The 25,458-nt window shown below is 38.6% G+C and overlaps 1 pseudogene; it reads left to right on the top strand.

Annotated features, from left to right (window-relative positions):
• Window positions 1–4,833: 4,833 nt before the first annotated feature.
• Window positions 4,834–5,598, top strand: LOC134391808 (dermatan-sulfate epimerase-like; annotated as a pseudogene).
• Window positions 5,599–25,458: the final 19,860 nt, after the last annotated feature.

Here is a 25,458-nt window from a genome sequence, read left to right as displayed (position 1 = left end):
ATGTTTGAGTTCGTAAATTATAATCTTATTTCATTCAAGTAAATTTAAGCTTTACTCCACACATTCCAATCTAGATGACTTCCCGCTCCCTGAATGTTCTCTAAGTGTCTCTGTTCCACTGTATTTGTTTATGCTGTTCCCCTCATCTGGGCAGTCTTTCTCATGCACTTATCTCTGCCTGTGGAAATCATACCCATGTCTTAAGACCCATATTAGCAGACATTGATGACTTCTCTAATTCCTCCATGATGTCTTTTCTAATTCCATAAGCAAATGAGAGTACTCTCCATAAGAGAACAATTAATTATTTTCAACATGCAATATCTTTCTTTCCTCTAGATCAGGGTCTCTCAATTTCAGCAATATTGAGATTTGGTGGGATAATTTTTTGTTGGCGAGTCTCCTCTTTATAAAATGTTTAGCAGCATTCCTGCCCTGTACTCACTAGATGATAGTAGTTACACCTAGGATGTCTCCATACATTGTCAATATTTCCTTGAAGGTAAAGTAACCACCAATTGAGAATAACTGCTCTATATAAGTCTCCTTTCATGTCAAACACTGTAGGTGATTCAAATATTGTTTGGTAATTAATAAGTCCTTCACTGATGGAAGTTATAGTTAGTTGAATATTTATAGTTCTCTGTGTATATTTTTTTTAAGAACACCATCCTGTTTAAGGACATAGCTGAGTTTAGGCACCAAGCTTTCTGATTTGCAGAGCAAGCCATTTGAATCATGTGTGTGAGTGTAATGTATATAATTATATGAATTATACATTATATAATTATATATGATTATACACATATGTAATATCAGCTTTTGGGGGATATAATTCTCTGCTGTACAATGGAATACAATGGATTTTAATACATTCACAAGTTATGCAACCATAAGCACAATCAACATTAGAATATTTTCATCACGCTCCACATTTCCCTCCAATCTTACCAGCCCTAGGGAATTACTAGTCTACTTTCTGTCTGTATAGATTTTCCTATTATGGACATTTTATAAAATGAAATAATGTAATATATGTTGTTTTGTAACTGGCCTTTTAATATTTTCAAGTTTCATCCATGTTGTAGCATGTATCAGTATGCCATTCCTTTTTATTGCCAAAAATATTTTATTGTATGTATATAACATATTTTATTTATCCACTCATCATATGAGAGAATTTAGTTTTGTTCCACTTTTTTGCCATTATGAGTAATGCTATTATGAACATTTGTGTACAAGTTTTGAATGGGCATATGTTGTCATATCTCTTGTGGTTACACCTAGGATTGGAATTGCTGGGTCGTATAATAGCTGTATGCTTAAACTTCTGAGGAACTGCCAGAGTATATTCCAAAGTGGCTCTACCATTTTCCATTCCTACCAGCAGTGTATGAGAGTTTGAGATTCTCCATATCCTTACCAATACCTACTATTATCTATTTTATTATTATTATTGCCACTTAGTAGGTATGTCGTGGCATACCATGGTGATTTTGATTTGCTTTTCCCTGGTAGCTAAAGATATTGAGCATATTCGCACATGCTTATTGATGATCTGTATATCTTCTTCAGAGAAATGTCTTTGTGTATGTTTACTTGGGTTATGTATTTTTATTACTGAAATATAAGAGTTATTTATATATTCTGGATACAAGTCCCTAATCAGATATATAATTTGCAAATATTTTCTCTGATTCTCTAGGTTGCTTTTTTACTTTCATAATAGTGTTCTTTGAAGCACAAAAGTTCTTGATTTTGTTAAAGTTTAATTTATCTATTTTTGGCTGTTTGTGCTTTTAGTGTCACATGTAAGACACCTTTTACCTAATCTAAGATCTCATCTAAGAATTTTATAGTTCTTACTCCTGCATTTGTTAAATATCCTTGGTCTATTATAAGCAAATTTTTGTATATTTTGTCAGGCAAATATGAGATGCCTTTTCATTAATTTAAGTCTTTATAAATTTCTTTCAACAATGTTCTGTAGTTTCAAGAGTATATGTTTTGACTTCTTTCACTCATTTTACTCCCTAACAGTTTATCCTTTTTGGTACTTTTGTGTATGAAATTTTTTTCTTAACTTTACTTTCAGATTGTTCATTGCAAGTGTATAAAAAACAGTTGATTTTTGTGTATTGCTCTTGTACCATGAAAGCTTACAGAATTTATTACGTCTAATAATTTTTCAGTGGATTCTTCTGGATTTTCCATTTACTTTTCATGTCAACTATAAGTACAGATAGTTTTATCTCTTTCTTTCCAATAGGGATGGCTTTATGTCATATCTTGAACAACTTCCTTCATCAGAGCTCCTAGAAGTGGTGAGATGGTACATTTTTATCTTGTTTCTGATGTAAGTGGAAAAGAATTCAATAGTCTTGGAAGCAGCCTTGGGCATGTACATAATGATTCATGAATGACAATGATGTTGCAAGGTTTTCTTTGTCTCTTTCCCTAATCACTCTTAAGATGTTTGCGTATGTTGCTATTAAATCTAGTTGTTAGGCCCTACTAAATGGTAGCTGATTGCTCTATTATTTTTGACAATGCCCTAAGTAATAAATTGCTGTAATGTCTGATGCTATTAAATTTGGGTCCCTTTGCAGGGATAGTTTTTTAGGACAGACTTTGAGGTTTATCTTTACCCCAGGAAGATTAGTGGTCTCTTTTCCTAGTTCTCTATGACAAACTTGCTTTCCTGTATTTACGCTTTCATGGAGCTCCCAATCTCCTCTCAATAACTTATCCCTCAGATCTCCATTTTCCTCAAGAGCATTCTTAGACTTGCACTTCCCAACACTCTGTTCCAAATGAAGTCAGTTTTCTTAAGGAAAGCTTTATGGCTCTGTGTTCTTATAGCATTTCTTTCCCCCTGGACCCAAAATTCTCTGACCTACTGCTTCAGAGCTGGGGACAGTGACAGTGGTCCACTTCTTTCAGACTAACACTCTTGCTTTATGAAGAGGGCCTTGTGGGGAGGAAATAGGAATTTCTGATCTTCTTAGCATGCCACTCCTGGCCTAGAACTTCCTCCCTACTAGTAAGCTGGGAGGAGAGCAACCTGCAGTCCAGTACTAGTGGCCTGCTATAGCTGGGGTAGTGCCTCTATGCCATATGTGTGGGTTGGGTGGAGAAAGGAAGTCTCAATCTCTTGGCCATTCTTGCTTGCAAGTCAGTCTGTATAACATAGAGCTGGGATTAATAGAAATGCTGGTGGCGTATTCCTTTTTGGGAGATATCATAGATTTGGCTTGGAGTCAGAGGGAAAAGGAAGCTGGTCTTTTGGCCACATCCGCAGTTATGTGGTTTGAGCTGGAGTTGCGGAGAGGAAGATGGTCATGGCACAAGGGTACAGACTCACTGTTCTTACCAATATGTAGTAGATTTTGTTAATTTGCTTCATTCCCTTAAGACAAGTACAAAAGATTTAAAATTGTTGTTTTTTTATAGTTTTCAACACTTGTGGTTGTTTTCCGAGGAGTGGTTCCACTGAGCTTATTATGCTACCATTCCAAAAGGTGGCACACCATTATCTGTATGTTTTCTGTTTTCTTTTCTTTCTTTTTTTTTTAATGGAGACAAATACATTTTATTTTGCAAATCTTCTCTCACCACTGACCATATCACAGATGACCAGTCCAGACTGCCTATGGCTGGTTGGGTTCCAAGAAGAATGCTGGGGAGTTCCCTGGGTTTTTTGTGGGTACTGGATTTATGGTTACTAGGCAGAGCCCTGTAGTGGCTGCAGCACCATGGAGAGGCTGTGATTCTCTGTGGAGCTTGTCTTTGGATGGATTTTTTGGGAAGCAGGTGGTGGAGCTGCTGCCCAGTGACCTGAGTCCACAAATCACTTTCCACAGCCTGCAATGGGAGACATTGGTGTCTCACCTGTAATCAACCTATTGGTTGGTCTCTTATTTTTATTGAGACTTGTTCAGTCTGTTAGAAGCTGACTATATGTAAGACCAAAACAGCAGCTTGCAGAACCCTGGCTGTGCAGGTTGAGGATAAATGCCAACTCATTGACAAGCTTAGTGCCGCTGAAAAGGAGTAAACAGATTCTCTACAGAGAATGCCAGGCTAGAGAAAAGTCTAATTATATGCAACCTTACAGATGCTTGCAGAAAGCTGAAGAGCACCAAGTTGAGGCTCATGGAGGAATTAACTTCCATGGCTCAAGAACTGAGAAAAGAGAGATCCAAACTCTCAGACAAAAACAGGCAATAATAGAGATGTTAAAAACTCTAAAGTCCCTAGAAAAGACCATGGGAGTCATCACATCACAGGGAGCTTTTCTGGACCTGCCAAGCCAACAAACAAGCAGTGCTGGACTCTTTCCCAAGAGTGGGCCTGGGTCTTATGGCAGCAGTGTTCACCTGACCTCTGTTCAGGCCTCTGGAACTGCCAAAGTTTTTAACCACCTCAACTCCATCTCAGGGTCATTGAAGCCAATGGCTCCAGGGGGACCCCTCCCTGGGCTGGAGTTCTTCCACCTTCACATGCTGGATACACTGCAACTATCTCCTTCATGGTTAGTTCCTCCAAATCTAAAGAACATTGAACGTCCTTGAGTGAGGCTAGTGGATGTTACAGACCAAGTAAACTCTAATGAAAGGAAGCCAGATCTTTATCGAGTAGAATGTGATTTCCTAACAGAGCAGCAAAAATAGAAAAACGATTTGGATTCAGGTCCAGTTGCTTGGCAGCTTCATGCATCAGATATTGTGTTGTCCTGAGACTTTTCCCCTTCCGGCTCAGTTTCAGGGCCTGGGCACTGAAATAGTAAAGGATGCTGCACAGTGCATAATCAGAATCATATGATACCAAGCAATGCGAAATTTTCTGTCTGCAGAAACCAACCACTTCTTGAAGGTGATCCTCAAGGCTCTGTGTAACCTTGTCGTGGATGTGGGTAAGAGCCAGGCAGATGCAGTGGGCTATGCAGACTGGCGCAGGAACCAGACATTGGGCAGCAGGAAGTCTGTGCTCTGGACGTGGCTGAAGATCTGCTGCACCGTCTGGCGCTCATTGGCCTGCTGCTTGACCCACTCCTGCAGCCGAGCCTTTTCCAGTGTGCCATCTGTGAACAACTCCATGTTGCCGCCAAGCAGGCCTTGGCCAGCTCTCCAGGTAGCCGAGCATGTGGTTCCACTGTCTGCCACTGACCCAGCTGGTTTAGAAGCCGCCTTAGAGGACCCCAAGGATCACAGCGCCCGCTGGAATGAAACTTACAGAAACAACCTGGGTGCCTTGACCACGTTCTGTGTGCTGTATCCTGAGAGCACTGAAGCCCGAGACACGGCCAGAGACTACATGGAAGGGACGGCAGCGCAGCCTAGCTGCTGAAGGCTGCTCCTTGGGATGAGGTCCCGCTTGCTCACTCCCTGGTTGGTTTTGCCACTGCTTGTGACTTCTTGTACAACTACCTGAGCAAGACACAACAGGAGAAGTTTCTTGAAGTGATTGCCACTGCCTCAGGATATACGTATGAAATTCATGCAGGAGAGGATGGGATTTCAATACCTGCACAATCACCAGCCCACCAGCTGCATGGCTTTGCTCACAGGAAGCCTAGTTCTGATGAATCAAGGGTAACTTCAAGAAGCCTACTTATGGACCAAACAGGTTCTGACCATCATGGAGAAATCTCTGGTCTTGCTCCGGGAGGTGACGGACGGCTCCCTCTATGAAGAAGTTGCACATGGCAGCTACACCACTCGATCACTCTTCCAGTAGATGTTTCTCATTCAGAGGCACTTTGGCATCAACCACTTTGGCCATCCGTGGCCAAACAAATTAAGGGAAGGTATTTTCACACAAGAAAGCAGGGACTTGGAGAAATCAGAACTGGAGCAGGCAAAGAAATTATTAAAGGAATAAAAGTAGCTCAGTTGTCCCATGCTGCTTCTCGAAGTGTTTGGCTTTGCTAATTTAGTAGTCTGTATACTACTAGTGTTAGAAGAAACAAAATCTGTTTTTTTTTTTTTATGTAATGATTTTTCTTAAGAGAAACAAAAGATTTAGATAGGATTGGGTTTTATTAATATTAATTTAATGCTATTAGCAAATTTCAGATGCTGTATTATGGAAAAGACTGAAGCACACAATTCTAAGGAAAACAGAAATTTTTTATTAGTGGTGTAGTCATGCTGAAAAATGAGTGTTGCTAAGTCCTGGTATGATGATGTCAGCTTCCTTGGAGAAGTAGTTCTTTAGTTATGTGAATAGCAGGAACTGTTACTACAGGATCTGGATGGCTATTCAGGTTACCTAGTAAAAAAAGATGGCAGAAGATCATTAAAAACTTAAAAGACATGTTCAGTAGAAAACATATGTCTATGAATGAATATTTCTTTGATGATACTGCTCTCTCCCACATGTAATTGGTTGCTTGTATTTGCATTCATGGGTTGATCAATAAGTCAATTACAGGTTACTTAATATTGTATTTTCCTTATATGGAAAACTGTTGTAGACCCAGTGACTAAACTTTTTAAAATGAAATAATTTATATCCTGAATGTTGATCTCAATACCAAAGAAGATGGGAAATCCAAAATTTGGATATATTCTTGTTTTTTAATAGAAAATTTCTTCAAGTTTATTTTGCTAAATAAACACATTATAATTGAGAAAAAAAATATATGTCCATTTAAGTGTGTGTGTGTGTGTGTGTGTGTGTGTGTGTGTCTGTTTGCATGGCTGTTGATATACAAAATCAGAATATGAACTGTTATTTCTTCTAGATTTAAGTATTTTGGTATGTGTCCCATATGAACTTGAATTTACATATATTGGTTTTTGCAATTTGTTACCATCATTATTATTTGAATAAAACTAGGACAGATCTTAAATTTAGTTGTACAATAATATCACCTGCAGAGTGATAAAACAAGGCAATGGTTTACTTATGAGCATCAATTGAAATGTGAATAAGTGAAATCATTAGTATGCTTAGCCAAATGACAAATGTGGTCAGTTAGGTCCACATATGTCTAAAGAGAAAGTCTTACTGTTTGGCCATTAGGTTGCAGAGTTTATTTAACTAAGTAAACAGATCGAAAATCATTCATTTAGAAATTCCTCAATACTTGATTCCTCATTTCACCAAAAAGTAAGAATATATTCCTCTATATCCTTGAAATTTAGCCATTCAGAAACCTACCTGAGATGTGGAAGTCTTTCTGTCCTTATCTCTCGTACATGAACAATAGATCACATTTTATTTTTACCTACTGACTGATGGGACTTAAATCTCTTAAGCTTCTACCTTCACTTTTCTGTGTTATCTAAACATAATTAATTAGATTCCTGTTGTGTATTTTCCCCTGGGTATGCTGCAACAACTTTAGCAAAGGCTGAAGAGAGAGAGTGTGTGTGTGTGTGTGTGTGTGTGTGTGTGTGTGTGTGTGTGTGTGTGTGTGTGTGTGTGAGTCCGGTAATGGGATCGTAATCCTTGGCTTGGTGTCGCCCACACCGCGCTCAGCCAGTGAGCTCACAGGCCGTCCCTACATAGGATCCGAACTCCTGTCCACAGAGCACCCAGCCACACTCTCCCGAGTGAGCCAAGGGGTCGCCCCCCCCCCCCTTTTTGTGTGTGACGGATAAGGGGATCGTAACCCTTGGCTTGGTGTCGCCCACACCGCGCTCAGCCAGTGAGCTCACAGGCCGTCCCTACATAGGATCCGATGTATTGATCATGGGATTATTTTTCTGCTAATGCAGCTCATGTACACAAGGATGATGCATCACCGCAGCACCTCTCTCTGCTCCGCAGCCGCTTTCAGAGCGGGTGTCGTGGCCGCCTGCGTCGAGTTGGCAGGAATGGCCCACAGGACTGGGGAATGTCACTACAGCAGAGGAAGCAGCGACCCAGTCCGGATGGTGGGAAGTCGTGGGAGTGAGTAGAGGCCCCGCGTGGGTGACGGTGTCACTAGAGGCGGGCCCCTGGCAAAGTTCCGGGCCAGGCCTCAGCATTTCCAGGCAGAACCCGGCCCTTGGGGGGAGCCCCCCCGCCCCCCGCCCCGCGAAGCCGGCGTTGCCAAGGAAGCCGGCGTTGCCAGGGAACCCCGTGTTGTGCGTGGAATTCCGACCGTTTGGATCTGGACTAGTCCGTGAAGACCTACGTTCCAGGACATTTGGCGGGGTTGTCCGACGGCGCTGGACGCTTTCTTCGGAGCTGACAGGGTCGTTCTCTAAACCCGCAGCGATGTCGTCCTGGCTTGGGGGCCTCGGCACCGGCGTGGGCCAGTCTCTGGGTCGCGTGTGGGGTGGCCTGGCTTCCGTCACTGGCCAGACTTCAAATCGGACAGAGAACATGCTGAGGGAGGCCATGGAGGACGTGGAAAGTAAGAGCTGGAGCCAGGGGAGGGAGGGCTTTCCTGGGACCCTGGGAACGTCCGACAGCAGACGGGGACAGGTCGCAGACGAGTCCCACCCCGTCCCTTTTTATTCCCACTCCTCCTTCAGACTCTTCCCGGTTGGTTTTCTGTGATGCATGACCACGGGGGTCTGCGGGAGGAGTCTGGTTCTCGTGCTTTGGGCTACTCTGGAGATCTCAGAGTCAAACTGCGCCCAGGTGGAGTAGACTTTAGTTTCCTTTGGTTCATTCACACCCACCACTTATTCTGCCCTCATTTTGGGGGCGGATCTGAATTTTGACCACCTTCATTTTGTCACAGTTATAAGAATTTTATATGATAAGTCACTTTTTTTGTTTTCTTCTATTTTTGTAACAATAGAAATAATTAAAACATTTGGTAACTCTTGCCCTTTCTGTCTTGCGTGTATTATTTGTTAGTGAGACATAGCTGTTTTTCCATTCAGTTGTATTTTTACTTACTGTGATGACACATTGTAAAGTTCCAGCTGCTTTTAAAAACAACCATTCCAAACAGATTAGGTTGTACTTTGTTTTCTTCAGGGTAGCAATTAGACAGCCAGAGTTTCAAACAAAATGTGTAAACAACCAGAGAAGCAACCCTACCTGTGATTTTTAAAACAAGGGTGTTTTGTCAATATAATTTATTGCATGCTGCTTGTATTTTCTTTTGACTTATACTATAATTCAGAGAAGTTATTTTTATAATATTAGAGTGCTGTGAGTAATGAAAAAACACTAATACTTAGAAAAAAATAACTCTGTGGATGATAATTTTCTGACAGCATCAGTGGTACTATTTTGGCACTACTGGGCTCTGACTTTACTTTTAAATGCAAATGTATAAAACCAGACTGAGCTCATTATTATTTTTATTACGTTATATCTATGTTGCTTTAAATAAGCGTTCTTTTAGTGTATTTTCATTTTTTGTTTACAGGTCATTAATTATTTGATATTAGAAGCAGGAGTTAGAAATAAGGCCTTAACTCCCAGTTGAATAAGTTTCATCTAAAATTACAGGGGAAGTCAACAGAGAAAGAGTGTCAGTTTTCAAAACTTAATGAGCACTTCAAGGGAGGAAAGGTAGACATCCTAAGGTATAGGACAGAGGCAAAATAATGACTTCTATGATAATGAACAACATTAACAGCAATGGAAAGTTGTGATGAAAATCAAGTGGTATACATCTGAATTTGCTCTCATATCTGCCTACTATTCTGTTTAAACCCAGTGAAATATATTTTCCTCAAAATGCTTGTTTATGCCTCATGTGTTGATCACATATTCAGTATATGCTATTTCTTTTGTAACAGAATTACCTTATTTTATGAGAACGGAAATTGAAGCCATTCATGCAGTCTTAATATCAGAGGTAAGGATAATTAAAGACTGATTAAACTTAGATTTTTCCTTCCTTTTTTTCTTTTCTTTTCTTTCATTCTTTCTTTTTTTTTTTTTTGTGGTTGGCCAGTAAGTGGATCCGAACCCTTGACCTTGGTGTTATCAACACCTTGCTCTAAACAACTGAGCTAACTGGCCAGCCCAGATTTTCCTTTTTGGAAGCTGTGAGAGTTATTCAAACTTTATTTCAGTCCTGTCATTTTTAATGCACTCCCTTCCACTTTTTATCTCTTCTTCTTTATCTCTGTTTTTGTGAGCTTTTATCAGCCGCCTTTAGATGAAGAATATATTTACATGTTACTGCAGTTTGCTGTTCTTTAATATTCCCATCTCTATTTCTATATGCTGGAAGTAGGAAAACTGCCAAATGTAGAAATGACTGTTACAAAAATCTATCATTATCGAGGATTTACTGTGTTCTAAGAGTGTGTTTTATTGCAGTAGTACATTTATTTAAGTATAATATGAAGACTATAATTCTGTTTAATTTACAGCTTTTTAATTCCCAAACTTTAAAATAACAATAATATTTGGATACAAAGTAGTTAAGAATATAGGTATAGCAAATTAATTTTACCATTTTATTTATTATTGGTCAAGTGTCTAGTCATGACTAGTTCACATTGTACTTAATAGGGATGAGAAAAGCTTGGAAAAGAGTTCAAAGGAAAGCCATAAAGAAAATGAAAGGATTTAAAAGTAGTTTCTAGGGCCGGCCCCCTGGCTCACTCGGGTGAGTGCAGCGCTGGGAGCGCCAAGGCCGCGGGTTCAGATCCTATATAGGGATGGCTGGTGCACTCACTGGCTGAGCATGGTGCAAACAACATTGTGCAGAGGGTTACGATCCCCTTGCGATCCTCTTACTGGTAAAAAAAAAAAAAAGAAAAAAGGAAAAAGTAGATGCTATTGTAAAGGACTAATGAAACTCAACTATTAGCCTTGAGGTAAGAACAGTGAGAGAACACTTAATAATTGTGTTTCAGCAAAAGATATTCTTAGAGGACTGTGGTAAGCATGTTTCCTCTTAACTAAGCCCATAAAAAGAGAACATAGAATTTAGATATAAGAAAATATTTACTGACTGGCATTGTTGGACTCTGGTCTAGACTATCCAGGTGGGATTGTGGAGTTTGAAAGTAGAGGGACCTCTCAAGAAGAACGACAGTGGTATTCTGCTTCAGTACAAGATGGCAGTTTGGTGGCACTTAAAGATCTTAGCCAATAGCTTAGTAATTACCTAATAAGTAAAGTAGGTGTGTTCCAGTGACAAACAGTTTCTTTGTACAGCCAAGATAGGAAATCGTTCCCACAGTTCCTGAAGAAATCCTGAGAAAGCACTCATTGGCACAGATCCACCCAGAAAAATTAAAGGGCAGAGGTGTGTGTAGTAGCATTAGCTTTGGTTAGTTCACCAGTGTACATTTTGATCAAAAACTAAATAAGGTTAACCTGCTCAGTGAATGTCTGCTCCGTATTGAGCTTGAGAAGGGACATAGAAGTCTTCTGTCCTTCTGTTGATCTCAGTTCTTTTAATGCCTCTCATAGTGTTATCATTGGACTATAGTAAATATGATTCTAGTGCTTAGAAATATTTGTTTCTGATAAAACACCTCCAAATGCAAGCTAAATTTCTCATTTGGTGTTTATTCGAAGTACCATAAGCTACTCAAATACTAGAGGAAAAGAGACGATTGGACTTCCCAAGGGATTATTTTCTAAGATAATTTTGACTATTCATAATTCTCACCTTGTGTGCTCACTTCATACCCTAACCCCGTATGTGACTGTGCAGTATATCTGTTCAAGACTTACTGCTGTAAGAGGATAAGGTGTAGATATGGCTGAATATTTTATTTAGTAAGTTTTCATATAGACAGAGGGCAGTGTTTTTACAGAGGTTTTCCAAAGGAAATTAGATTTGCTTATAGATGTTAATATGTGTATCTGACTGAATTTGTTAGGATTCTTTAGTTCCAAGTAACAGTAACCAGTGTCAGCTAACTTAACCTTCTGTATACGAAGAAAAACAGTCATCACATTTACTGTCTTGGTCCAATAGACTATTTTAATCTTTTTATATTAAGTCATTTTACAAAAAACTTACAGAAGTATGAATAAAGTAATGGTGAAAAACTTTATTAGAAATTTTAATATAGCAAATCCAAATTTTTATTTCATATTTTTCTGGTTTGAAAACATATACACACAAAATAGGCAGTGTTCTTTGAATTCAGTTAACTGCTTATTAACTCTTTTTTATGTGTTTTTTCAAATTAAATTTTTTATCGAAACATATTGATGGCACATGTTAACTCTTAAGCATACATGAGAATGTTTCTACTTGTAAATACTTGTTCTAGATTTTAATTACTCCCCTAGTAGATTTTAGGTTATCATTACTTCTAATTCTTTTTTTTGACCGGTAAGGGAATCACAACCCTTGGTACGGTGTAGTCTGCACCATGCTCAGCCAGTGAGTGCACTGGCCATCCCTATATTGGATCCAAACCCGCAGCCTCAGCGCTACCAGCACCGCACTCTCCTGAGTGAGCCACGGGGCTGTCCCCCGTTTTTAAATTTTTTATTTTGTTTTGATCATTACTTCTAATTCTTGACTTGTGTCATTAAAACTGACAGTTTTGAAAACTTTAATGGCTCATGTTTTTAAAAAAAAATTAATCATAATTGATTATACATATTTTGGGGATTCTGTGTTGATCAAATCAATATTACTAGTATGTGTATTGTTACAAATTGTACTTATTCTTTATGCCTCTTGTCCAGTCTCTTCCTATCCCCCCTCCCTCCTCCCTCCCACCACTGATAACCCTATATTTCTTCTCTCCCTCTGAAAGGATAATGGTTACTCAGTTGATTTGCTGCTTAGATGATCTGTCCAATGCTGACAGGTGTGTTCAGGTCCCCTAATATTGTCATAGAGCAGATGCTTCTTCTGTCACTCTGGAATGGGCTTTGTGGAGAGACGCATCCTCTTCTTTTTTTTGGTCTCTGCTGGTGACTATCCTTGTATCAGTGCATTCCAGTGGCTGGTGGACCATCTGTGTCGTGGTTATGGCATCTAGCCACTTTCGTGGCAACCCTGGTAGCTGTGGTGGGCCACCCACATGGAGGTGATGTTTTTGGCATGTTCCTTGGCACTGGCGGTGTGCCTGGTAGTGGACAGGGGTCTGGTCTCTGGCTCCACAACCCAGGTCCCCTGATGGCCCCAAGGCACTGGTGGTGTTCCTGGGCCTGAACTAATATTTTGTCCTTTGCTTACTTCTAAAACAGATGAACTTCCTGTGGGAACCAGTACTTGAGCTGTGTTGTTGCACTAAATGGCTGCTTTGCTGCTGTTTCCCTAGGGAAGGCTTTTTGTGTGGCTCAGGTTTTAATGGTTGACCTTATAGGTACTTCTGGCTCTCCAGAGACCCAGTGCACCTGGGTTGTGTAGAAACTCTGATCTGGGCCTGAATCTTGTCATCAAACTGCACCCCATGCAATTCTGCATTCCTGACCAGTCTCCTCTGAGTGGTCCTGTGCTGACTGGGTGTCTGATTGGCTGTCCTTGCTGTGTCCCAGTTTTCTCCTGGTGGGCGCTCCCCCCCCCACCCACACTTCATCTGCGATGGGTCCTGCATGGGTCCCATGTGATGACTTACTGGCCTCTTTACGGCTCCCCTTTTTCAGCTGTTCTGGCTCCTTGCTCCTGTGTGGGTTTACGGGAACCCTATTAGTGGTCTTGCTGTCCTGGGGGCCACCAAGGCCCTCTTCTCCTCTGCCACCTGCAAGCAACTCCATCTGAAGGGTACAGCTGTGGCTTCTACTGGCTCCTGCACCATGTGCTCAGCAGTTCCAGCCTTTAAGGCTGCCATGGCCCGAAATCCTCCAAGCAGTTTTTTCTTTCTCTCGTTGTGGTTTCTCCCCCTTCATGAACTCCATAGGTCTCTCCTCCTCTTCCCCTGAGCTCCAGTGGCCCCAGCTTGGCTGTTGTTGCATTTTTATAGTTGTAGATTGGTTGATTTGTGGGAGAGAGAACTCATGATTTTGTTGATCAGACAATGGCTGTCATCTTTGCTCCATAATTACAAAGTATTTTTATTCTTATATTTATAAATACCAATTAGAATGATCAATCCATAGAATTATTTTCATTTCTGTGTCATCTATTTCCTCCTAGTCATCTTTGTATACACACCGGCCTTCAGCATTTGTCCATGAATGAACTGCATCAAGTAAATATTGGAGTACAAATGTTATACTTAATGAAAGAATACTGTCTCATATTCATTTAGCAAAATGGGGTGGTTCAGGTCCTTATCCTAAAGTATTGCAGAATAAAATACTTTCTTATTGAATGGCTAATGTGAAAGTCATATTTCCTTTTTGTTTTTAGAAATATATTGTTCATTCATCAGTTCTTGCATTTGAGAAAATTTCATTTTGATATTGCCATCTAAAGACTTATTTGAGATTTTGCCTCTATAGTCAGTTTCACCATTACACTCTAGAGTGCTGCTTTCTGTCTCTTTGCATTCATCTTCAGAGTTGTCTAGTGATTGTGAAATGTTTTCCTCTGTCATTTTATTTTTCTTTGTCGAAAAATGAAAAATTCTGAATTTTCAACTGTGTTCAATGAAAGCCAAAAAACAAACAAACAAACAAAAAACCTCCAAAGATATCTCCAAACTGCTGTTTACTTTCATAAAGATGATGTCATACTTAGGGCAATGCAAACAGAAAACTGGTTATTTCACTATTACATGATTCTTCTGGGTGATTCCGTAAGTCTTCCATTTTCTTATTATTTTAGTCTTTTTCAGCATAGTTGGGAATAGTTGATAAATAATGATAAAATAAATCCTAGGATAATAAAATAGCAAAATGTTTCGGGATACAGAAAAAACAAGATCACAACAATCCCATGGATTATTCTTAGATTTATGAAAGGATCCAATGTACCATTATGGTAATTGCATGGTGGAATGAATTTTATTCTAAAGGCAAATTTTTTGTTTGTTGGAAGACCTTTAAGAAAGAGTAATAGTCATTAATATCAATTCTTACAAATAGGACTTCTTTAAAAAGAAATTAAGGTTGGTACTAGTGGAGCATGATAGTTTACCAAGCATTAAACAGGATGAAATATTTTAAGAATATAAGTGTGTCTGGACTCCAAGAGCAGAAATGTAGGCACACTTTAGGAAGGGGCTGCAACTAGAAATGGAGGCCATCAGGAGTCTTTTTTTTCTCATTTATATTCTTCTCTGCTCTTCGTCGTGTGTATTTATTCTTTTTTCCTTTCACCCCAGCCTCCTCTTCTACGTATTCCATTTGATAGAAAATATGACCCCAGACAACTCTTAATATATTACAGGTTCAGCCAGATAAGGAGAATCTGTCCTTTATGTGTTTTCTCAACTTTTCTGACTCTCATATGGCTGGGGAGATGAGGGCAGACACCAAGTAGGTATTGATCAAATTCAAAGTTCTAGTTATTAGCCACAGTTAAATAACTTCAGGGTTTTTTTGTGTGTGTTAAAAAGCCTCAAGTGGACTTTTATAACCAGGTTTTGACTTCAGTGTATTGTGTTATTCATTTCTGTATGTTTTTCATATTAACAGCTCTCAGAAAATCATGCAAAAGCAGCCAATAGAATAGAAGGTAATTAGTTGTGTGACCAATGGTACTGTTTCTTACTACTACTTCTTCAAGATAAGCGAGGTCTGTGTTAGATTTCTGGGGCTAGAGTCCCAAACTAAGGTTTGTGGATGTTCTAATTATTCCTTTGATTTACTCCATTCATTTTTTCTGGGAATTTGTGAAATATTCCTAGACCATAGTTTTCATGGCTGCTGACATCAGAAGTTCCTAGAATCTAAGAAAAAAACACATGACATCCCAAAAGTGAAAAATTCATCATCTTCTGGCAGCTTTCTTGCCCACTGTCAGTCTCCTTTTTCTCAGTCATGATTGTTAAACTGTGTAGATATATTAGTAGAATAATTAGTAAATTATTTGTAATAACTTTTAAATTCTTTTTTGCAGAGAGTTTTAATGTCTATTTCTCTTGTCCCATTATATTCTTATTATGTTCATATTGTGTTCTTGACAAGGAGTGATAATAGGTTAAGATAATAGTTATGTAATTTTTTCATGTTTTCCAACATCTTAAAACAAAAGACTATGTATAATGTCTAGAGTCACTGAATTATATTTAGACTATTTTGTATACTTTTAACAGTAGTTTTTCAAACAATCCCAGTAGTGATTTTCAAATTGGATTGTTCAGAGGTGCCTCAGGATGTCTGGGGAACAAGGCAAGTAGGTGATGTGAGGCTTTAGCCTCCTACCTGTAATTCAGCCAGAAATCTTTTTACAAAAATATGTCTTAAAAAATTTCTGCTGCTTGGGGAGAAAACAGAAGCTCAAACAGGTAATGTGTCCATTCATTTACTAGACATGTATTATATGCTAGACATTGGGTATAGAAAGATGGGAGAAACGTCAATCAGCGGCTTTTCTAAGCAGAAAATCAAACTGAGCAAAATGTTAATTTTCCCCCTTTGGTATAGAATTAGGCATATTCTGTATAAACATGCTTATGCACTTGTGTATTTTGAAAGTATATTCTAAAGGCCATAATTCTGTCTGAGACCTTTTATAGTTTTACATCATTTTTATATGAAGCAATATTGTTTTCATAATTCCATGCACATAACTTACAGTCTTTTTGTTGAAAATCCTTTTTTCTTTGTTTTCTAGAATGAAAGACTGAAAAAACTTTGTACTGATCAGCAAGAGAAGCATGAAGCCTTAGAGCTTCAAATAAAGCAGCAATCTACATATTACCAACATCAACTACAACAGAAAGAGGCAAAGATTTTTACAGTTACCTCGTATTCACTTTACTGTAATGTATTTAGGAAGGTTTTTAAGAGTTATACTATAAATCAACCTATCTTGATCCATAAAAATATTGAAAGGATGTTGAATTTAATATTTCCCGACTCATTTTGATAACACCATTTTAACAAGAACTTTCTAAGCTTTTCTACTAGTTTATATTATGTAAACTGACCTCTGTGGACTTTTCTACTTTCCAAAAGAAGGAAAGTTTTTATGTAAAATGTCTTCAGGCATCTGTTGCTTGTAATTTCTGATTTTATGAAACTTTAATTTATCATATTTTCTTAAGTTGTTTTAAATCAGTGTGGTTATTCCTAATGACTTTTAAAAATGCTTTTGATTGCAAGTGTTATTATTTGTAGTACTGGCATGTACTTGATTTTCCATGGAAAAAAGAATATGAAATATAATTTTACTGTTTTATAAATGCCTTTGTTTATTTTTAGTTTGATTGAAATGTGTGTTTTGAAATTGGCTTATCTTTTCTTTGCACTGCTGGTAATAGTTATTGTCTGATATAACCACTGTTATCCGGAATCCTTAAAATGTAGACTGCGTCCCCAAGTGTCATGCTGTTATTGAATTCTCTTTAGTGTTTAGTACATAAGTGGAGTCCAATAAATACTTATATTTGTATTAAATTTAACCATTTTATTATCCAGATCATTTGGGTGTTTTTCAGTTTGTTGATTTAAATGTTCATGTCCACCATAACTTCATATTTAGGTGTTTTAAATTTAGATATATTGATTTCTAGTACTTTCAGTGACATGCTAAAGTTAAAAATAAAAGTATCCCACATTAAAGATAAATATAAAATTTAAAATAGAGCTTAATTTTTAATCTAGTGGGAATTTGATAATTTCGTAATACAATAAAGATAAATTACTTCAAAAATAAAATGAATACAGAAAAGCAAAGTTACAAGTTCAAATTAAAATTAGAAGCCCACTTACTGCCAAATTGCTTTAAAACTCTTTAAACCTTATTCATTGATGTTTGTACTTAGGGACTGGTAGCAGACATTCATGGCATCAGTCCATGGACCACACTTTGAGTAGCACTGCCTTATAGACATTACGATAGAATAGTATTCCTACCCAGGGCTTTACAGCTGAACCATTAGTGACACTTAAAAATACACATGCTTATGCCCCCCAGGAGGTGCAGGTTTAGTGTACTGGGAAGGGGCCCTGGTACTGGTAATTTTCAGAAGCTCCATAGATGATTCTGATGCCTACCCCAAAGTTGAAAATACTGCTGTGGGAAATTTTGGCTTTTTATTTTCTACTTAACTGTTGATATTAGAGAGCACATAAAGCATTCAAGGTTGCAAATGTGTCTTTGTGATTAGAGCTTGCACTGTGTAACTCTACAACTTGATATAAATGTCTGTTGTATAAGGACAACTTTTTGTGTTATAGATACATCTAAAAATATGTGTATTTCAGTTCTTTTTACTTGGATGAAAGCTAATATGTGACTGTATAGAACTGCTCTTTTCTGAATCTATTTGCTGCCCTCATTGTGATGTTCATATTTCCCCAAAATGCAATTTATTTCATATCATTTTGGGGAAGATGAATGAAATTTGTGTACTACTGTAAATCTCCCTTAGGGAAGGATCTCTAATATGAAAAACCTGTTTGTTATGACACATGACATAAATGTGTTTGGTTTTTGTTTGTCTAATTGCTTAACGTTACTCATGTAGAAATACTGTAACTTGGCTGTTTTTTCAGTATCGCATTTTCCTTAGTTGTGGCAGAGTGTCTTTTGGACTAGTTTGAGTTTTTCATAAAAGGCTTCTGACAGTTCTCTCTAGATTAGTCACTTGTGTTTTTAGTAATCTTTCATTCCGAATGGATGTGGCATTCTGGTAGATTCTGTGTTCGTAATTTCTTTGAGGCTGTGACTTGTTATCCAATACACAAACTGATGCAGGTTTCATTTTCTTATCATTTTAAGGTTTGTTAATCACAAACAGAACCCTAAGAAATTGCCTATAGTACCCCATACATAGACGATAGCAAACCCATGTTTAACTGAGAAATTCATTGCTTTAGTTAACATGTGAGTGAAATTCTGATCTTATACCATTTGAAACATTATCTGTGATTTCACTCTGGTGATCATGTTTGTTTTTTAAATAACCATGTTATGGATAGGATGTTATAGAAGACGTGGGTTCAGTTAACAGAGTACCATTATTTGATTATCTTAAACAAATTATTATACCTTTTAATATTATTAATTTATAAAAGGGTTAATATGGTTATTTTAAAGTACTTTCTCTAAAACATGGATTATAAATATATAGGTCGAAATCAGCGAGCATAAAGCAAGACAGATTGCACTACAGGATCAGTTGCTGAAACTGCAGTCAGCCACTCAGTCAGTACATTCAGAAGCTGGTGGTATACCAGCAACCCCTGTATCTTCTTCATTCGGTTGTGGGATCGGTCATCATGCCTCAGCTTTCCGTGATGATAACATGGACTTTGGAGATGTTATTTCATTACAACAAGAAATGAACAGATTGTCAACTGAAGTTTCAAGACTCGAGTCTGAAGTAGGCCATTGGAGGCATATTGCTCAGGTAGCTAAAATTTTCATGAGTTTTTGAAAATAGTGAGTAAAAATACTGATGTTATATGAATAGACATATAGAGAGCTCTTGGTATTAGAAAGTACGGTGGGCTAGGAAATAGAAAATCTGTACTCTAATTCTGTCAATGACTTTCTTTCTAAGTGATTTTAGTCAGGTGGTCTTTCTCTTACAGCCTTAGTTTTCCCTTCTGAACAATATTTGGAAAAAAATGTCCAAAAAGAATTTAAAGAAATAGATCCATTAAAAAAATAAAATAAAAGTTTCAAGTCCAGGACTCCAAAGAGATAAAAATTGAATTGCTTTCGATTGAACCAGCACCTTTTCCACTGGAATCCCTGAAGGCTTCTCTGGTGGAAACATCAGGAGTCTGAAGCACTGTGTTTGATCCTGCTCGCTTAGATGATGTCTTTGGTTTCTTTTAGCTCTAGGTATGTGTAAAGTGAAATCTGATAATTGGATTATAAAATAAGTTAGACTATTTTGTGTTGTTTCTCATGCATTAGAAATTAAATCCTTGCTATTTTGGGCTGTAAACTTTCTCCCAAGGAACACTATTTTTCTTACATATTAGAGTTAATGGAGTTTGTCAGTAGACATGAGACCTGGAATAAACTGGAGCACTGTTCACTTGGATTTCATTTCATCAGTGTAGAAAAAACCAAAGTATTTAAATAGACTATTTTTCTATCTTTTTGTGAATTTAAACGAATTATATAAAGGAGAAATCCTCCCAATTAAAATGATCTCTCCCAAGTTGCTAGACAGTCCCAGTACCCAAAATAAACCTTAGAAAGGCTGATTTGTTTGTCCATCTTATCTCCAAAAAGTAGTAGTTCTTAAACTTTGTATCTGTAAGAATATCCTGGGGAACTTGATATTGTAGATTTTCAGGCCTGTCTTCAGAGATTTTGATTTAGTAGCCTTGGAAACCACATTCAAACAAATAAATACCCCAGGTGATTCTGATGTTGTGAGGAACACATTTTAAGAAACACTGCTTAGGTAAGATTTCAAAGGGAAGTGATGGGTTTTTGGTATGTTCACTTTAGCATAACTTAAATGTTTTACTGTATGACAGATCTGTGCTGAAATATAATGGTGAAAAAAATTGGGACATTTCAGGACTTAATTTTCTAGCAAGGCATAATAAAAATTATTTGTATTACACTTTACAAGTTGCTTCCATATTTATTATCACAATATATATTATGTTATCCTGATAACCATGTGACAAATTTATTAACTCTATTTTGGAAATAAGGAAACTAACAGTTAAAGTAATACACCCATTTTTACTGTGATTAAGTTATGATTCAAAAACATCTTTTGACTCCAAAACCTGTGTTCTTTCCATTATACTATGTTCCTTCTTTCAGCCCTAGAGGAGCTTTTAGTTTATTAACATACTATATCGTAAATGTTAATGAACATAAATGACCAACATACAGCTTTGAGTGAGAAGAATCCAAAAGTTCTTTAGTTTACTTGTCATACCAAAAATTATTCTCTCTTGGAGTAGAGATCTTCTGGGTAACATCATTTAAAAAAGGTTTTTACTTGGATCATTATTAGTATTAATATTAGGTAATTTCCATTTGAGAAATTTCCTTTTAAAAAGCTGCTCAATTATCCTCACATTTGCATTTTGTTAAGCTAAATAAAATATTCTATGATTTTTTCTTCTTAACATTAGCTATTTTATAAAACCATTGTCTCTCCAATCAGTTAACAAATTCTCAAATATGATACCTTTTATTTATTGTGTATTGCTATTGTACTAGGTTCTTTAAAAGGTGCTTGGCATTCATTAATCATAATCTGTCTGAGAAATGCCCTTTTTTGAAAAGAACCTGTTAATAAAGTTAGTTTGCAACTTCCTATTTTAAAAAAAATCAGTGTAATTGTTTTCTAATTCTCTTTTTCTGATCTAGACTTCGAAAGCACAAGAAACATATAGCTCAGATCAAAGAGAAATCTTCAAACTGCAAAATATCATTAAGGTGCGTCAGATTGCTGATTTGCAGTTGCTATTATACATCTAAAATCTTATTAATAGCATAAGCGTATTGTATTAGTCTGTTTTGTATTGCTATAACAGAATACTTGGAACTGGGTAATTTATAAAGAAAATGAAATTTATTGCTTACAGTTTCTGAGGGTGGGAAGTCCAAAGTCCATCTGAAGGTGGCAACAGTGACCCAGGGGTCTCACATTGCAAGATGTTGGAAGCAGAGAGAGCAGAGAGAAAGACAGACACTCCTCTTCTTTTTAAAACCCTCAGAACCACACCCCTGACCACCATTTCTACATTCCCTCCAGTGTGGTCCTACAATCCAATCACCTCCTCAAGGCTCCACCTTTCTATCACCATAATAGGATTTCCCATCCTCTTAACAGTCACAGTGTGGGCTAAGTTTCTAATACGTAAAACTTGGGGGAGACAATTCAAGCTTCAGGGAGTTTTGGGGGGACATAATTCAATCCACTACATTCCACCCCTGGCTCCCCCAAACTCATGTACTTTTCACATACAAATACATTCATTTCATCCCCAAAGTCTTAACTTGTTTCAACTCAAAAGTCCAAAGTTCAAAGTCCCATCTGTGAAATTCAAAACGAGTTATCTAGAATGGTGGGACAAACAAAGGGTACATATTCCCATAACAAAAGGAAGAAAGAGGCCAAAAGAAAGGTGTGACAGATCCCAAGCAAGTCCGCAACCCAGCAGGGCAGGCATTAAATCTTACAGCTGGTGAATCATATACCTTGATTCCATGTTCAGTGTCCTCTGCATGCTGGTGTGCAGGTTGTGTCCCCAAGTCCTCGGGCAGCTCTGCCCCTATGGCTTTCCTGATTGCAGGCCACTCTTCAGCTCTACCAGGCTGGGGTTCCACTCTGGTAGCTCCACAGGTCTGGGGCCTCCATGGTGGTCCCGCTCTCCTGGCTCCAGTAGGCATGGAGCTTTTGGGGTTTTTCTACTGCAACTCTGACCCCACATTTCCACTTAGCATTGCTCTAGCAGACTCACTGCAGTGAATCTACTCCTATGACAGATCTCTTCCTGGGGCGCCCAGACTTTTCCATACATCTTCTGAAGTTGGGGTGGAGACTCCCAAACCTCCTCAGCTCTAGCATTCTGCAAATGTGCAGACCTAACACCATGTAGATGCCGCCAAGGCTTCCAGCATGTATCTTCTAAACCTGCAGGTCCAGCTACACCCGGGGCCAATTTAGTGATGGCTGCAGCTGCTGCAGCATCCAAATCAGCCAGGGTGCTGGTGCTGGAAGCAGCTTCCCGAGATGGCCCTGGGCAGTGAGCCTCTGGAGGGTGCCTCAGGCCTGTTAGTAAAAGTCTCAGTTATGAAATTATATTTGTTTCTCTTTTAATATTTTGTAACCTCTTTATTTTTTATGACAATTAAGGTATATAAAAATCTCTTTAGAAAATCTTTTTTTCTGTGTGTATTTGTGTGTGGCTGGCCACGGGGATCCAAAATCATTTGTTAGTTAGTTTATATTTCATAAGTCTCTACACTCGACTGTATCTCATAAAACTATATTAAAACAGAATTCCAGGGCTGTTGAAGTTTCAAGATTTAAGATTTAAGGCTATTGACAACATAAACTGCTAATATTATTCATTGTAAATAATTATTTTTACTTTATTGGTAAAATACTTTATTGCTACTTTGTGTCAATTATTATTTTTCTTTTAAGATAATTCTTAGTTACATATATTTATTGTGTCAATGAATTGTTTTCAGTGTCTCAATTATTGTCAGCTACAGAATTTTTAGTTTTTGCTTTTATTATTATTATTTTTTAAAATTTTCATTGAGTCAAAATTGATTATACATATTTTTTGGGTTCAATATTGAGATATGTTGATGAAATCAATATTATTAGCATATATATTGTTACAAATCGTAATTATTCTTTATGCCCCTTGTCCAATCTTTCCCCATCCTCCTCTCCCTTCCCTCTCCCCGCTCTAATTACCCTAGATTTCTTCTCTCCTTCTGAAAGAATAATGGTTACTTTGTTGATTTGTTGCCTCGATGATCTGTCCATTGCTGACAGGTGTGATCAGGTCCCTCGATATTGTCATAGTACAGATACTTCCTCTGTCACTCTGGAATGGGCTTTGTGGAGAGAGACATCCTCCTCCTTTCTTTATGTCTGTTAGTGACTCACCTTGTGTCAGTGCACTCCAGGGGCTGGCGGGCCATCTGTATGGTGGTTGTGGCATCCAGCCGCTTTCTCAGTAGCCATGGTTATTTTAGTGGCTGTGGTGGGCCACTCACATGGAGGTGATGTTTTTGGCATGCTCCTTGGTGCTGGTGGCATGCCTGGATGTGGGAGTGGGGTCCAGTTCCTGGATCGAAGCCTTGGGTTACCAGGTGGGCTCCAAGGCGCTGGCTGTGTGAGTCAGTGTGAGTGGAGGTCCTGTCCCTGTCTCCATGCCTCATGTCCCCGGGCAGGCCCCAATGCACTGGTGGTGTGCCTGGGCTGGAACTAATATTTTGTCCTTTGCTTACTTCTAAAATGGGGGAACTTCCTGTGGGAACCAGTACTTGAACTCTGTGGTTGAGCTAAATTGCTGCTTTGCAGCTGTTTCCCTAGGGAAGGCTTTTTGTGCAGCTCAGGGATTAATGGTTAACCTTAAAGGTACTTCCAGCTCTCCAGAGACCTGGTGCACCTGGGTTGTGTAGAAACTCTGACCTGGGCCTGAGTTTTTTCATCAAACTGCACCCCCTGCAATTCTGCATTCCCAACCAGTCTCCTCTGAGTGGTCCTGTGATGACTGGGGGGCTGATTAGCTGTCCTTCCTGTGTTCCAGTGTTCTCCTGGTGAGCCTGTCGTCCCCACCACCCATGCTTCAAACACTTCCCATGGGATGGGCCGTGCACCGGTCCCTCGCGATGACTCACTGGCCTCTGAATGGCTTCCATTTTTCAGCTGTTCTAGCTCCTCACTCCTGTGTGGGTCCACAGGGATCCTATTAATGGTCTTGCTGTCCTGGGGGCCACCAAGGCCCTCTTTCCACCTGCCTCCTCCAAGTAACTTCATATGAAGGGCACAGCTGAAGGGCACAGCTGTGGCTTCTGCTGGCTCCTGCTCCATGCACTCGGCAGATTAAGCATTAAAGCAGCGATGACCTGAAATTCTCAGAGCAGTTTTTTCTTTCTCTCATCGTGGTTTCTCCCACATTCATGAACTCCATAGGTCTCTCCTCCTCTTCTCCTGAGCTCCAGTGGCCCCAGCTTGGCTGGTGTTACATTTTTATAGTTCTAAATTGGTTGATTTGTGGGAGAGAGTGACTCTGGGGACTATCTATTCTGCCAACTTGACTGGTACTTACTGATTTTATTATTATTACAACACTTGTTTAGGTGGATTCCAAAGTCTGACCTGTGTTTGAATGTTCATTGTGCTATTTACCATCTGTGTTGCTTTGGGCAAGTTACTTAACCTTTCCAGGCTTCTGTTTTATCATCAGTAAACTAGATGTCATCATAATACCTACCTTGTAGGATTGTTTTGAGGTTTATATTATATTATATTATATATTTATTTATTTATTTGAGGTTTAAATATAAAGCTGTTAGCTCAGTGCTGGCACATAAATAAGTGCACAGGATTAAAGAATACCTATACTTATTTTCTCAGGAAGTAGAAGCTAATTTATAGATTAGGATTCTTGGTTAGCAGCATAAACTATCTCTAGCCAAGTAAAGGAAAAGAGGATTTACTGGAAGGACCTGGTGTAATCCATCCATAGGACTGGAGGAAGAGATGAGCATTCTGGCCACAGGAAGGACAGGAGTAGGGACAGTTTCAGGAATCTAGGTAGTGGGATACAGCAGACAGACTCTTGAAGGGGCAGCAATCATAAAGCTTCCCATCCAACCAATTTCTCTCTTTCGAGGAATCAGCTCAAGATCTACTTTCCTGGGATAGACACTGGTCTTCTCAACTTGGGTAGCAAGGCACCTTGGTTGACAATTTGGAACTCCCATCAAGACTGGTAGATAGAAAGGCTGAGTGAGAGGATGGGATAGTAGGATAACAGATACAGATTGGCCAGAGGGTTGATAGATGGTATTGGTGGAATATGTCATTAGGAAAAGATATTTTTGCTTATCTTTTG

The sequence above is a fragment of the Cynocephalus volans genome, chromosome 12 (assembly GCF_027409185.1).
Source record: "Cynocephalus volans isolate mCynVol1 chromosome 12, mCynVol1.pri, whole genome shotgun sequence".
In the NCBI taxonomy this organism is placed as follows: domain Eukaryota; kingdom Metazoa; phylum Chordata; class Mammalia; order Dermoptera; family Cynocephalidae; genus Cynocephalus; species Cynocephalus volans.
The sequence above is the reverse complement of the archived record's forward strand: the minus strand, read 5'-3'. Positions and strand labels throughout refer to the sequence as shown.